Here is a 14,969-nt window from a genome sequence, read left to right on the forward strand (position 1 = left end):
CTGAAAACACGGGCCAGGGCTATAAAGGATTCTTTTTTGGGGAACTACCCAAGTCTCTAAATGATAAAGTGGAGAAGAGAAAGTAAAAAAAAGAAGTGGATAGCAAAGAAAAATATACTGAAGAACTTTTCAGAATGAAAACCCTATTAGTGACTATGCTGATAGGAAGCTCCTGCTCTATAGGCAGTGCCATTTCTAAAGTCCTCATAATTCAAGGTGCTTTCCTTTCATCTCCAGAAATTTTTAAAAATCCAGTTTAAACCACCCAGTTAAAGAGAAAAATAGAACTAATTCCTTGGTTTTGGAGCCACAAAATGGGCTATAACATACTCCCATGTGTATTCTTGCATCACAGGCTTTGTTATAATGTATGTAATCACCTATTTACTTGTCAATTTCTTGGACTGTTAGTGCCTGACATTTCCTAGGTATTTAATAGGTGGTTGTTTAAAAAATAAATAACATTTTGATTACATATCAATAAAATAAATAAATTTGTTAATTGACACAAATTTTATTCCCAAAGCTGAAATAAATTGTCCTCTTAATTCCTCCCCCCGACCCCTCAATTCTTTAAAACAAACAAGCCCATGCCAAAGGTTCTGGGAAATCAGAGCAGGGCATATATCTATCTCTTGGACACTTTGTACCTTAGTTTCCTCATTTAAAAAAGAAAAAGAAAAAAAAAGAATAGCTCTTAAGCCATACTTTTCTGAGTTCAAACTGAGCTTATACCCAGCCAACCAACCACTGTATGATGTTTTTACACATAGCTTTTTACATGTGTTCATCTTCTATTTCACTTACAATTTGTGTAATAGCTGCATTCCATGCCAGGTCTGAAATGTTCCGAAGTTCACTTTCGTGATTAAATTACAACCAAGATTTCTATAAAAAAAAGATACAAGCAAATGAAAAGGAAAAAAAATCTTTTCAGATCACTTATCCTTTAGCAGAGATTCTAATTTATACATGATAAAACAACCTCAATACTCCCTCTATACACTAAAAATGCTTACTGTGGGAGATACTTGCTTATGGTTTATGCTTTCATGTTTATACATGTGGTGCATTAGATACAAAAAAATGCTTGTATTCACTGATCTATACTTCTCTGAAATAAGGTTACACTACCTCAACACTATTGTCATTTTGGGCTAGAAAATTCTTTATTCTGGGGAACTGTCCTTTGTCTTCAACAATAATTCTGGCCTCTGCCACTAGATGCCAGTGGGAAATCTACAGTTCTGACAACTAAAACTCTCTTTGGATATTGCCAAGTGTTACCTGGGGCAAAATCACCCTAGTTGACAACCACTGCTATAGAATGGTCCATTCTGTTTTTAAGTTTTTGAGGAAACTCCATACTGTCTTCCATAGTGGCTGTACCAGTCTGCATTCCCACCAGCAGTGCAGGAGGGTTCCTTTTTCTCCACAGCCTTGCCAGCACTTGTCATTTGTTGATGATAGCCATTCTGACAGGTGTGAGATGGTATCTCATTGTTTTGATTTGCTTCTCTCAGATCAGTAGGTTGGCAAACTGCGGCTCACGAGCCACATGCGCATCTTTGGCCCTTTGAATGTGGCTCTTCCACAAAATACCACGTGCGGGCGGTATTCAAAAAAGACTCGCCCAGGCCGAAAACCGACTTTCTGCATGCGCGCCTGCACATGGTATTGTGTGCAAGAGCCACACTCAAGGGGCCAAAGAGCCGCAAGTGGCTCGCGAGCCACAGTTTGGCAACACTGTCTCAGATGATTAGTGACTTTGAGCATGTTTTCCTATGTCTCTGGACCTTCTGTATGTCCTCTTTTGAAGTGTCTATTTAGACTCTTTGCCCATTTTTGATTGGATCATTTATATTCCTTTTGTTAAAGGTGGAAAGGGGCTGATGAGCCTGAACAATCTCTGGACTTGAAAGGGTCACCGCAGGGTGCTTTGGAGGAGCTGCAGTCTGCTTCAGGCTGTAGCACCAGCCTCCGAAGTAGATTCTGGAGTGATGGTGAGGACCGGTCCAAAGGTGGAAAGGTTGGCTGATGAGCCTGAACAGTCTCTGGATGTGGAACTGTCACCCCAGGGTTCAGTGGAGGAGCTGCAGTCTGCTGCAGGGCTGTAGTAACAGCCTCCAAAGTATGTTCAGGAGTGATGGTGAGTCCCAGGTCCACAGGTGGAAAGGTTGGCCACTGAGCCTGAACAGGCTCTTGAAGTGGAAATGCAAATCAAAACAAGGGTTTAGTGGAGGAGCTGCAGTGTGCTTCAGGGTTGTAGCACCAGACTCCAAAGTAGATTCTGGAGTGATGGTGAGCTCCAGGTCCAAAGGTGGAAAGGTTGGCTGATGAGCCTGAACTGTCTCTGGACGTGGAAGTGTCACCATAGGGTGCTTTGGAGGAGCTGCATTTGGCTGCAGGCCTGTAGCACCAGCCTCCAAAGTATGTTCTCGAATGATGGGGAGTTCTAGTTCCAACGGTGGAACAGCTGACGCATCATGGTTCAGTGAAGACACTTCAATATTTGGATTTTGCTGAACCCGGACCGGTGCTTGGAGGGCCCCAGGGGGATGGAGGTCAGCAGGATAGAGTCCGTGGCCAACTCTGGAATCGGAGCTGCCTAGACCTGCAGCCACAAGAGCTGCCACCGGAACACGAACCGTGGGGCCATGTGCAGCCTGGACATGACAGGCAGAGGTCCGGGGCACAGTGAGCCACCAAGGCGAATGGGGCAAGGAGAGTGACCCAGGATACTGGGGCACTATAAGCAATCCAAAAGAATGGATACGAACAATCGATCCAGCACACTGGAGCACAACGAGCAATCCAAAATACTGGGGCACATACAAGCAACCCAGACAAGTGGGATGCAAGTACCATGCGCTGAGCAGGAGCCCAACAATTGGCAGCCATGTCACAATTGGCAGCCCTGTCATGCATGTGCCCCTTAGCAACCAAGCACCCCTCCCCCACCTCAGGTTCTAACCTTTATTATTCTTGGGCTGAAGTGACTATAGAAGAGTGAGCCTTTTCCCCAAAATCATCATGGACCAAGTGGTTCCTTTCACCTGCACAAATGTAACTGTCTCCCTCTTGGTCTCCCTCCACCACTCACAGTGAGGCTGGATTTGGCCTGCACACTTGGGTGGCCCCAGAGCCCAGGCATGGTGGGATGTGGAGACAGGGTGTACAAGAAGGTGGGAGTTGGGGGGTATCGAAGAGCTTTCCAAGAAAGCCACAGGGCCTGGCATCTCAGGAAATTCAGAAGAGCTGGTCCAGTCTGGCAATCTGAGCTCCTCTTCAAAGCTGAAATCTGAGAGAGTCTTCCTCCCAAGGCCATTCTGCTTCCAGGAAGGGTGGCTGACCTACAAAATACACCAGTTCGAGTGGTGTGGAATGGGACACACTTTACAGTTCAAAAATGTTGCCATTTCCTTGAAATTCTCAATATCTATGTTTGATTTATTTTTTAAATTCTCACCCAAAGATATGTTTATTGATTTTAAAGAGAGACAAGAGGGTAGGGAGCGGGGGAGAAAGAGAGAAACATCAATATGAGACATATATAGGTTGCCTACAGTACACTGCTGATATCACATGGCATCCTCACATGGAGAGTAGACAGAGAGGAAGCAAGCTCTTCATGACCCTTACAAGGGCAGTATTCCCATTCCCGAGGGCTTCCTCCTCATGATCTCATGTAACCCTAATTACTTGCCAAATGAAATAATACTATTGCATTGGTGGTTGGGTATCAAGATATGAATTTGGGTGGGGGGACATAAATATTGGACCGTAACATTTCAGTTTTGGACTTCTATACACCCAAACTGTAAGAGAATAAATTTATGCTGTTTAATCTAAGTTTGTGATACTTTGTTACAGTAGACCTATGAAACTAATACAGACTCCAACCACCCTTCAGGAATGGTTTTGAACTTCAGTGATTAGTGGGTTGAGAAATCTTCTCAGGTCTCTTGATTAATATAAAGCTAACTGAAAATGGCATATACATATATAACTTTCCTTAATCTCTAGAGAATGAAAGGATTATTACCTTTTTTAAAGTATAGTTTTATTGGTTTCAGAGAGGAGGCAAGAGGGAGAGAGAGAAACATCAATGATGGGTGAGAATCATCGATTGACTGCCTCTTGCACGCAACCTACTGGGGATCGAGCCCACAACCTGGGCATGTGCCCTTGACCGAAATCGAACGTGGGACCCTTCACTCCTCAGGCCATCGCTCTATCCACTGAGCCAAACCACTTAGGGCTAACTTGTTTATTGATTGGCATTTTTTAATAAATGGGAATACTTATGCTAGCATGAAATAATGGGCTTACAGTATATTTCACAGTAGAAGTAATGAATGACCTAATCTATTGAGCAGTTAGTTATCTCATTTGTCTTCCTCCAAACTGTTTGTAAGGCTTAGAACGCAGATGGCAAAGGTACCCAAGAAGATCAATATCTTGGTTGTCCCTTGAAAGGTTCAGTAATTCCAAGGGCTATTTTTAGTGTCATGTGAGGCTCGTTATAATCACTTGCTTTAAGCCAAAAAGAATCCATTTGCTAAAGAGCACCATTAATTAGCTTAATAAGGATTAATGACATACAAGGCTCTAGGTGCCATGGACAAAGGATCATAATTGAGTTGTTATAGAAATGAACATCTCCTTATATCTCAATAAACAGAATTATTAGGCAAGCATTTCATCTTTGACAAGGAGGAGGATGAAGAGATTTTTATTTTGTAACTGGTGCACAAAATTGGTGCACAGATGGGGGGGTTCCCTCTGCCCAGCCTGCAGCATTTCTAATGAGGGACCATTTGGGGGATTTCTGACTGTCGATTTAGGCCCAATCCCTGTGGAATCAGGCCTAAACCGGCAGTCGGACATCCCTCTTGCAATCTGGGACTGCTGGCTCCTAATGGCTCACATGCCTGCCTGCCTGATTGCCCCTAACTGATTATGCCTGCCTGCCTAATCACCACTGACTGGCCTCCCCTGCCCACCTGATGTCACCCCCAACTGCCCTTCCCTGCCAGCCTGGTTGCCCTCAACTGCCCTCCCTGGCCGGCCTGATCTCACCCCCAACTGCCCTCCCCTGTAGCCTGGTTGCCCCCAACTATCCTCTCCTGCTGGCCTGATCTCGCAACCAACTGCCCTCCCCTGCTGGCCTGGTTGCCCCAAACTGCCCTCCCCTGCCAGCCTGATCTTGTCCCCAACGGCCCTCCCCTGCCCACCTGATCTCGCCCCCAATTGCCCTCCCCTGTAGGCCTGGTTGCCCACAACTATCCTCTCCTGCAGGCCTGATCTTGCCCCCAACTGCCCTCCCCTGCTGGCCTGATCTTGCCCCCAACTGCAGTCTCCTGCAGGCCTGATCTCACCCCCAACTGCCCTCCTCTGCCAGCCAATTTGGTTCTGATTGGTAAGTTTCTATGCCAGTCAGCATCAAAAGCTCTGCCTCCTAGGCAGCTATTGGTTCCTCACACTTCACCCAGATTTGGTTCTCATTGGTCAGTTTCTATGGCAGTCAGCGTCTCTGGGTCTGATCAGAATGGTGGAGCTGATCAGCTGCCCCAGTGGAGTCCTGGAGAGAAATGGAGGCGCAGCTGCTGGCCAGACTGGGAAAGAGAGAGCCAAGTGCTGGTCAAAAGCTGCCACAGAGGCAACGTCCCTGCTTCTTTCTTCAGGCCTCTCCTCTCTCTGGCCCTGATTCACAACCCCCTCAGCAATTAGTGCTGGGGCACCATGCTTGCAGCCGAAGCAGTCAGCACTGGGTTGCCATGGCAATCCAGCACTGACTTCCTGTCTGGTCGAGCTTCGAGCTTTGGTGGTAATGGTCATTACACCCTGCCTCTTTATTATAGAGATTAGTAAAGTTAGGGGCATTTTTGATATATTTACTTATGTAGACATTTCTAACTATACCACTTAGCCATCATTTTTTCATTGCTTTTAGTGATTTCAGAGAGAAAAAGGGAGAGGGAGAGGGAGATAGAAACATAATGAGAGAGAATGGCCCCCAGGATTGAGCCTGAAACCCGGACAAGTGCCCTGACCAGGAAGCAAATCATGACCCTCTTGTTCATGGGTCGATGCTCAACCATTAAGCCATATTGACTGGGCTTAACTGCCGGGAGCCATAAAAGAAGAATTTGGTCTTACTTCCTGGTCAGCCCTACTTCCTGATTGAGCAAGGACAAAGAGCAAGGACAAAGAAAGCCCGCGCGCCCAAGGGCCAGAAGAACCCCCCATATCAGAATAACCGATCAGCTAGGACAGATACCCAGTCCCCAACCAATCATCCCATGGCAACTCCTTATCTTACCCCTCCCCTCTTGAGTGCTTATATACCGCAACACTCGAATAAAAAACGAGGCTTGATCAGAACCTTGTCTTGCCTCCGTTCTTCGCGTTCCTTGTTTGTTTCATTCTCTTAGGTGGTTCCTGCATGCCCTCGTTGCTGCCCCACGGGCCAGGGCATCTGGCGCCCAACGTGGGGCAACCTGGGGACCCCCGACGAGAACGTCTACCGGAGAAGCCCTGGCCAGGCACCCCCGCAGAGTCGCCGCGAGGACCCGCGAGTGAAGACTCAGCATTAGATCGCCACGGTCCCACCCGCCGTGAGACAGATCGGAGGAAGGTAGGTAGACGATTTTTCAAACAAGATTTCAGAACATTTCACCCCTTTTTGCTCGACTGCTATTATTGGCTCTCTTGGTCGATTCTTTCCTGCCCACTAATAAGCACTCACTTGCCGATTTGGGGAAGAGTGAAGGGTACCCATCTCCGGCTGTGAGAACTCTGATTCACTTGAATTAGTACCGTCGCCCGGCTTTCTTGTCGCGAATTCTCTCCAATTAGATCTACTCTTAAAACCTTGAGCTTGCTTTGAACAAAAGGTCGTTCACCTCACAGACTCAACAAAGGGAATTCCTACTCCCTGAAAAGGGCAAAAGGGGTCTTCCCGTCTGTGTGGATCCGTGTAGGCGGATTATACCTACCGACTGTTTCACGCAAGCAAGGGAGTAAAGGGTAGAGTCGAAAAGAGAGTAATTCCGCCTGAATCCCTGGGTTGACAGGAAAATTCAGGCTGACCTGGAACGGGGGTTATACGTCCCAGAGGCTTACGTGGGGGAAGGAGTCACTCGGAGAGCCATCCAGTCAATGGGGAATTCTTTGAGTGCCCATGAAATGTTCCTTGACGGTGTCAAGATATCCCTCAGAGCGCGAGGAATAAGGGTTAAAAGAAAAGACCTTAGGCAGTTCTTTGAGTTTGTTCATGATACCTGCCCTTGGTTCCCCTAGAAGGAACTATTAATCAAAAACGCTGGGAACGGGTAGGAGATGCCCTACAGGATTTTTATCGGGCCCTTGGCCCTGAGAAGATTCCCGTTAATGCCTTTTCTTATTGGAACTTAATTCATGACATTCTAAAAATCCATTCTCAAGAACCTGATGTTAAAAAGGTCATCAAAACAGGAGAGGAGATTCTTAAGGAAAACTCCTGTCCCCCCTCAACATGCCCTTCAGTCGTTATAGATCTCCCAGGAGAACCCCCAGAGACCCCTAAAGACCAAAAACCTTTAAATATTAAAAAAGAACCAGAAAAGCCACAAGAAAAAATCCCCAATATCTACCCCTCGCTTACCTTTAAAAGAGATCATTCAGATCACCTAACCCCTGAAGAACAAGAAACCTTAGATGAGGAGACGGCTCGCTATCATGATGACCCTTGGCGCCTAACTGCCCCGGCGCTTCATAGACCGCCACCCAAAATCCCAATTCCCTAGTTCATCCTTCTCCTCTTCCAGATTTTAACTCCCGTCCATCTGACCCCATCAGACAAGCTAAAATAACCCTTGCTCGAGAAGTTTCTTCTTTAAAGGAAATTTTACAGCAGAAACGAGAGCATGTCCAACTTATTAAAGAAATTCAAGCCCTCGAGGCTGAGCTTTCCACCCTAAGTCCTACCCAACAGAATACTCCTCCCTCAACAAAATCACCCCCCAACAGACGAAAAACTAAAACTAAAGCCCCGCCCCAGGCCCTATCGGCTAAAATACAATGCTAATGAACCTTGTTAAAAAAGTTAACTTTTACGGCCTACGAGAAAATAAATTTGTCTCTGTTATAGAATTTATCCAAAGTAAATGCTTGAAAATAATTATAATTGACTCTAGAATCTCAAAGAAATTGTTGAAATATAAATAATGTATTAATTATAAAGAGCTAAGTAGCCCAGGTAACTGGCTACGCCCTTTGTTAATGGAGGAAGGGGTAGACGCCCTTCCCCTAGAAGACAGGTAATCTAGTTTCCTGCCAGGAACCATCTTTGAAAAATGTGGTAATTTACATTAGAATAAACAAAACCGAGTTTTACAGAGCTACTGGCAAATAAAAAGTAAAGTTTAAATTTGCCTCATAAAAAACCTAGAGGACAGAATTGAATCTATTAATTGATTATGTCTTGTATTTTTCTTAAAAATGTAAAGTGTTATTAATCTAGGAAATGCTAAATATATTTGACTTGCCAGCTTTAAAAGTTCAAAGTGCAAATTAAATTGGGAGAAATTATATAGTTGTGGTAATTAAATGTCTAAAGTATAAGAACTTATTTTTGAGAAAATAAAATGTTGTGTTTTCTCTAATAATTAGGAATTCAAAATAAGTTGCTTATTATTGGTCTAATTAAAAAAGAGGATTAATTCAAATTTTTCTATGCAAAAACTAGTTTAAAATCTAATTGATATCTTAAGATAATTGTAAAAAGTATTATAATCTTTAAATCATATATGGATATATATATATTTGATCATTTTTTCCATGTTAAAATTTCAAGGCTTTAACAGAGATGATTCTTGGAAAGCTCCAAGGGCCCGGAGTAATACAAGAAATTTATTCTCTTCTTAAAGGAAATCTTTTTAAATTTAACAGATCTAATATACTTGAAATTGCATGGAAAGCCTTATCAAATAAAAATTAATAAATTTATTGTAAATGTTATGAAGGTTTTGTCCTCTAAGAAGGGTGAAATGAAGTAACTAAATATTTCTTATAATCCAACAGCAGAATTTAAAATGACAAAAAGCCCGCAGCCGCCTGCATTCTTAATTAAACTAAGAGGCGGGGCAACATTTGCTGCTTGTGAATCAGACAAAAACATTTACTAAATTTGCTTTGCTTTCTAAATGAAGATACCTACTTTAATTACTTAAATAAATTAGCTTTTTAAATTATAATCAAGGTTTTCAGCTAAATAAAAAGCCAATATTTTTATAAACAATTCTAATAAAGACCAGAAACAGCTAGTGAGATTTTTGTTTGTCTGCAATATAAATTTGACTGTCTTTTAAAGGAACGGATTAGACAGCCACCATGATGGCCACATGTCTTGCTGCTCCCCCTGGGGGCCGCCATCTTGGAAGCCATAGGGGCCAACCCTTTCCTTTGGAATAAGCCAATGTCTTTGTAAGCAATTTGATTAAGTATTCTAAGAAAGTTACTGAAGGCTTCCCATGATCCCTCTGTATATGCAAATTAGCTAATGGGGATACTCTTAAAAAATAAAATTCCAGCTTAATAAAAAAGGAGAAATTTGAGAGGTGCAGAAATGTAACTAGACCTTGTCTATACAAAAAGAAATTGACAGCCAGTTTGAAATTGAATTGTCATGGCTTAGAGCAAAGAATATCCTTACATGATATTATTCTACAATGTCATTATAATTTTCGATGCTTTATAACAGCATGTTGTACAATTGTTCCAAACAAACTTACAAACTAATTCTTTAAATGATTGGCAGTAATATAAAAAGGACATAAAAGGATTTAATCCCTTCCACTGTGTGGAAGGCCCCTTGGGAAGGTACTTGAGCATTCTGTATTGGCCCTTCTTGCCCATTTTGCCAAGAGAAACCCTCTTCTCACAATCCAATTGCCCACAGCTGTTGCCTGAGCTTTAGGTTGAAGCCTCGTAGTGGCTGGCACCATAGATCTGTCTCTCGCACAATGGCGTGAGCTGGGCCTTCCCTGGAGAAAAAACCTGGGTTCCCCAAGATATGTGATCTATGCCAGGGCCCCGCCAGTAGGCAAGAGGATCCCAAGGCAAGCGCTGGGCATGGAGGCCATAGGGGCATAGGCTACCAAGGAGACAGAACTGAACCTTACATCACCCTGCTTGGCCCCGGAGGATGGCTGGTTAGTCAATGACGGGTAAGACTCCTCAAGGGAGGGGCAACCTAAGACAGGCACAGTCGCAGGGGGCCATCAGGAGAGAACTTGGGGGTCAACAGAGGTGTGGCACAGATCCTCACCCCCGCAACATTACAGGGGCTTGAACACTCGCCCCTTCTGAGGGAGGTCTCCTGCCCCATGGCTGCTTTGTGCTTCCCATGCCCAGCTCAGATTGGGACCCAGGCAACAAACAGATTTGGCCCAGCTAAGACTAAGACCCAGGCAACAGAGAAGTGGTTGATGGCAGCTGCCCTATACCTAAATCTAGCCTAAATCCAGGAGTGCTCAGGGCTTTCTCAAGGATGCATATAATCCTTTCCATTAACAAAAATTGTTGTTAAAGTATTAAATTTGACAGTAAAATGGTCAAGTTTTCAGATTAATTTAAATTGGCTAAATGAAATAAGGGAATATTCAAGAAAATCTAATTGTACAAAAGGCTGTTCCTAAAGTATTAACCAAAATTTCTATTTGTAGTTCATTTCATGGTAAAATTGCTTAACATGCAATGAACCTAAAGCAGTCATATTTTTGTGCAAAAAATTAAAATTTAAAGTTATCAAGGCTGCATTATATATTTTCCAAAAGCCTCCTAATAATTAAATTTAAAAAAGGGGGGGGGGATAGTGGAGTAATATTATGTAAGGAAAAATACCTTGTAAGTAAATTACATCTAGAAAAATTTTTACTTTGAAAATTAATTTACATTTGTTACACTAACAGCAAGACACCCATGAAAAACACACATGGTGTCAAAATAAGCCAAAGGAAAATTAGTTGGGCAAAAATAAAAAGGATCCCAAGTCAAATTTATAGAAAAGACACCTTTATTAACTTTTGGTCGAGAATGTGTTTGTATATTTTCAGAAAAAAACTCCAGGACCATGTGGATTCCTGCAACAGAGAGGAATTAGCAGGAAATAATTCAGCCATGAAGACAAGAGGAGACGGCATATGCTGAGGGGCTCTTCTATAGGCCCTACCTGCAACCTAAGACAGGCACTGGATCAAAGCGATTCAGTTAGGCCAATGACGGGTAATGCAGGCGTTAAACCAGGTGTCCCGAGTCTCCCGACCTAAGACAGGCACAGCCACCGCAGGGAAGGCTCTCTGGCCTTAATTCCAGGCTCTACCTCTCCTCCCCAAAAGATACCGAGAGCCGTTACCTGTGGGCTTGGGAAACCCACGGGAGGAGCCGGGTCACTACTCCCTCACTCGGTTAAAGCCCAGTCCCGCTTAAAAACAGAAAGGGAGGAGATGCCGGGAGCCATAAAAGAAGAATTTGGTCTTACTTCCTGGTCAGCCCTACTTCCTGATTGAGCAAGGACAAAGAGCAAGGACAAAGAAAGCCCGCGCGCCCAAGGGCCAGAAGAACCCCCCATATCAGAATAACCGATCAGCTAGGACAGATACCCAGTCCCCAACCAATCATCCCATGGCAACTCCTTATCCTACCCCTCCCCTCTTGAGTGCTTATATACCGCAACACTCGAATAAAAAAAAACGAGGCTTGATCAGAACCTTGTCTTGCCTCCGTTCTTTGCGTTCCTTGTTTGTTTCATTCTCTTAGGTGGTTCCTGCGTGCCCTCGTTGCTGCCCCGCGGGCCGGGGCACTTAACCATCATTGTATTTTTTTAACTATTTTTTTTATTGATTTCAGAGAGGAAGGGAGAGGGAGAGAGAAATAGACACATCAATGATGAGAGAGAATCATTGACTGGCTGACTCCTGCATGGCCCCTACTGGGGATCAAACCTATAACCTGGGCATGTGCCCTTGACCAAAATCAAAACTTGGACCCTTCAATCCACAGACCAATTATCTATCCACTGAATCTAACTGGCTAGGGCTTAACTATTTTAAACATTTATTATTAATATTGGTATAACAATTCCTACATTGAAATCCTTAACACAAGTCTGTTCTCTTGGAAACTTAATATGTTCTTAATGATACTGTTTATATAACTCATCTGGTTAAACATTTAATTTATAAATATTCACCTAATTTAGATTACTAGTATATTATAAAAAAATTCTGAGGTAATGGCATTTAAATTAATGCAAGTGTTCTATATTTACTGTCATATAGAAGACAATATGAGGTTAAGCTGAATTCCTCTCTTCTTTCACAGCCCTTCAAAAGTGTAAAAATCATTATGGGTTGTAAAAACACACACCATAGGCCCAAGTTGATCCATGGGCCCTAAATATAAATATAAGCAGATGGTATATGAACACTTATAACACCAGGCTCATATGGATGTGTATAATAATTCAGACCTCATTACCACTTTTCCTCTATAACTAAAAAGTTTTTCCTACCTATATCTTGTCTATCCTATGTAATAAAGAGGTAATATGCAAATAGACCATCATGCCCTCACACAAGATGGCCGCCCCATGTGGTCACAAATGGCTGCCCCCATATCGTCACAAGATGTCCACCACAAGATGGCTGGCAGGGCAGGGTAGTTGTGGGAGATCGGGCAGCAGGGGAGGGCAGTTGCGGGCAACCAGGTCCAAAGGGCAGGGCAGTTGGGGGCGACCGGGTCAGCAGGGGAGGGCATTTGGGGGCAATCAGGCTGGCAGGGGAGCAGTTAGGTGTCAATCAGGCTGGCCGTGGAGTGGTTAGGGGGTGATCAGGCGGGCAGGCAGAAACAGTTAAGGACAATCAGGCAGTCAGGCGAGCAGTTGGGAATCAGCAGTCCCGATTGTGATATGCATGTCCGACTGATTGGGCCTAAATCGGCAGTGGGACATCCCTCGAGCGGTCCCAGATTGGAGAGCGTGTAGGCTGGGCTGAGGGACACCCCCAACCCCCAGTGCACCGATTTTTGTGCACTGGGCCTCGAGTATGATTATAAAATTAAAAATGCATCGCAGATATTAAATGCTAGAGATGGGCTGGAGATCTACATAACTTACAGAATTGTACAATTTTATTGCTGGGAGAAATTGTAGAGATTATTTGACTTGAAACCCTTCTTTATTTTATATATAATTATACACTCAGAAATAAATATAATTTATAATTAACTTACAAATACTTGAGGAATAGCAGGCCTTCAAATAAATCCCTCTGTAATTCTTTCAAATGTTTTTCGCTGAGAATTCTGAAAAACATGTTATTTCTTTCTGTTTTTAAATATGTTTGTATTGATCTCAGGGAGGACAGGAGAAAGAGAGAGAGATAGAAACATCAATGACGAGAGAGAATCTGATCAGCTACCTCCTGCATGCCCCACACTGGGGATCTAGCCCACAACCCGAGCATGTGCTCTGACCAGGAATCGAACTGGTGATCTCCCAGTTCACAGGTCAGCGCTCAACCACTGAGCCATGCCGGCCGGGTTGTAAAGGTTTTTTCTGAATCAAAATCCGAAATAACTACAACGATTTACTGCACAGAAACATATATATGGGAAACCTGGGTAAAGGTGCCATGAAAATACCCTAATTTTTATTTAAGGATAGTGATCTCTGCTCTTTTTTCATTCAAACCTTTCTTCTCATGTCCTCCTTTGTATCCATCTGTCTCCAACACTCACACATCAAAACACACGTGCACGTGTGCGCACACACACACGCACACCTGTCCACTCTTCCCACCAAATCATACATTTAATGTCTACTCTCTAGATCACAAAGTCTGTTAGAACCCAACTCTGAGTGGTACAAACATTGGCAATCTGCCATTTCCTCCTCTGCATGCATTTCTCTGATAATACAACTACATGTTTAATACAAAGCAACAACTGTGTGGTTAAAAAACAAAATGCATCTCAGCATCAGGCTAGATAAGCTTCCGGATGAGAAAACTGGAGAGGAGTCACCACGTGTAAATTCATTACAGATCCAGGAAAAACTTTTATGCTTTGAAATGAGATAAAAAGAAAAAGTCACTTTCTACTAAATCCCCCTATACTTTTGCTGTGTGACTTAGAACTTGGTCCACAAGTTCATCTTCAGTAATGACATCTGCATGATCAATTGTACATCTCCTGCAACAGGTGACATGAAACTGTTTCTCAGGCAAAGCAAAGGGATCAAATTAGCAAGACACTTATACCTGTGATTTCTTACTTCAGTTCTGGATTTTACCAAAATGACTGAACGGATGAATTATCACATTTGTTTTTGCTTGGATTTCTGCTTCACTTTTTTTTTTCTGCTTTGCTTTTTAATCAGCCATTCACCAGCAACTGTAACAGGAGCTCACTAGCACTTAAGAATAAAAACACAACCAAATAAGGCCCCTAATAACTGTGGGCAAAAAGGGGCCACCTGCTAAACCTGAAAAGTTCAGGGGAGGCCTGTCTGACAGCCTTACAATCTCAGAGACTAAAAAAGCACGAAGCATGGTCTGAAATTAAAACTTTTTAAAAATATATTTTTACTGATTTCAGAGAGGAAGGGAGAGGGAGAGAGAGATAAAACATCAGGGATGAGAGACAATCATTGATCAGTTGCCCAAACCTGGGCATGTGCCCTGACCAGGAATCAAACCCGGACCCTTCAGTCCACAGGCCAGCCTTCTGGCAAGGGCTGAAATTAAAACTTCTTAACTAAAAGCAGTAGTCATATCCTAGGCTAGAATCTTATCTGACAAAGGTCAATTTTCACCTTAACTAAGCCTGTGTGTTGCCTTTTTGCATCTATCGAAACATTCCTTTGGAATGTCAAAGTAATTTCCTTTTTCTAGACCCCTCAAAACACAGGTACCACATCAGAGGGG

Source organism: Plecotus auritus (genome assembly GCF_963455305.1).
Source record: "Plecotus auritus genome assembly, chromosome: 7".
NCBI lineage: Eukaryota > Metazoa > Chordata > Mammalia > Chiroptera > Vespertilionidae > Plecotus > Plecotus auritus.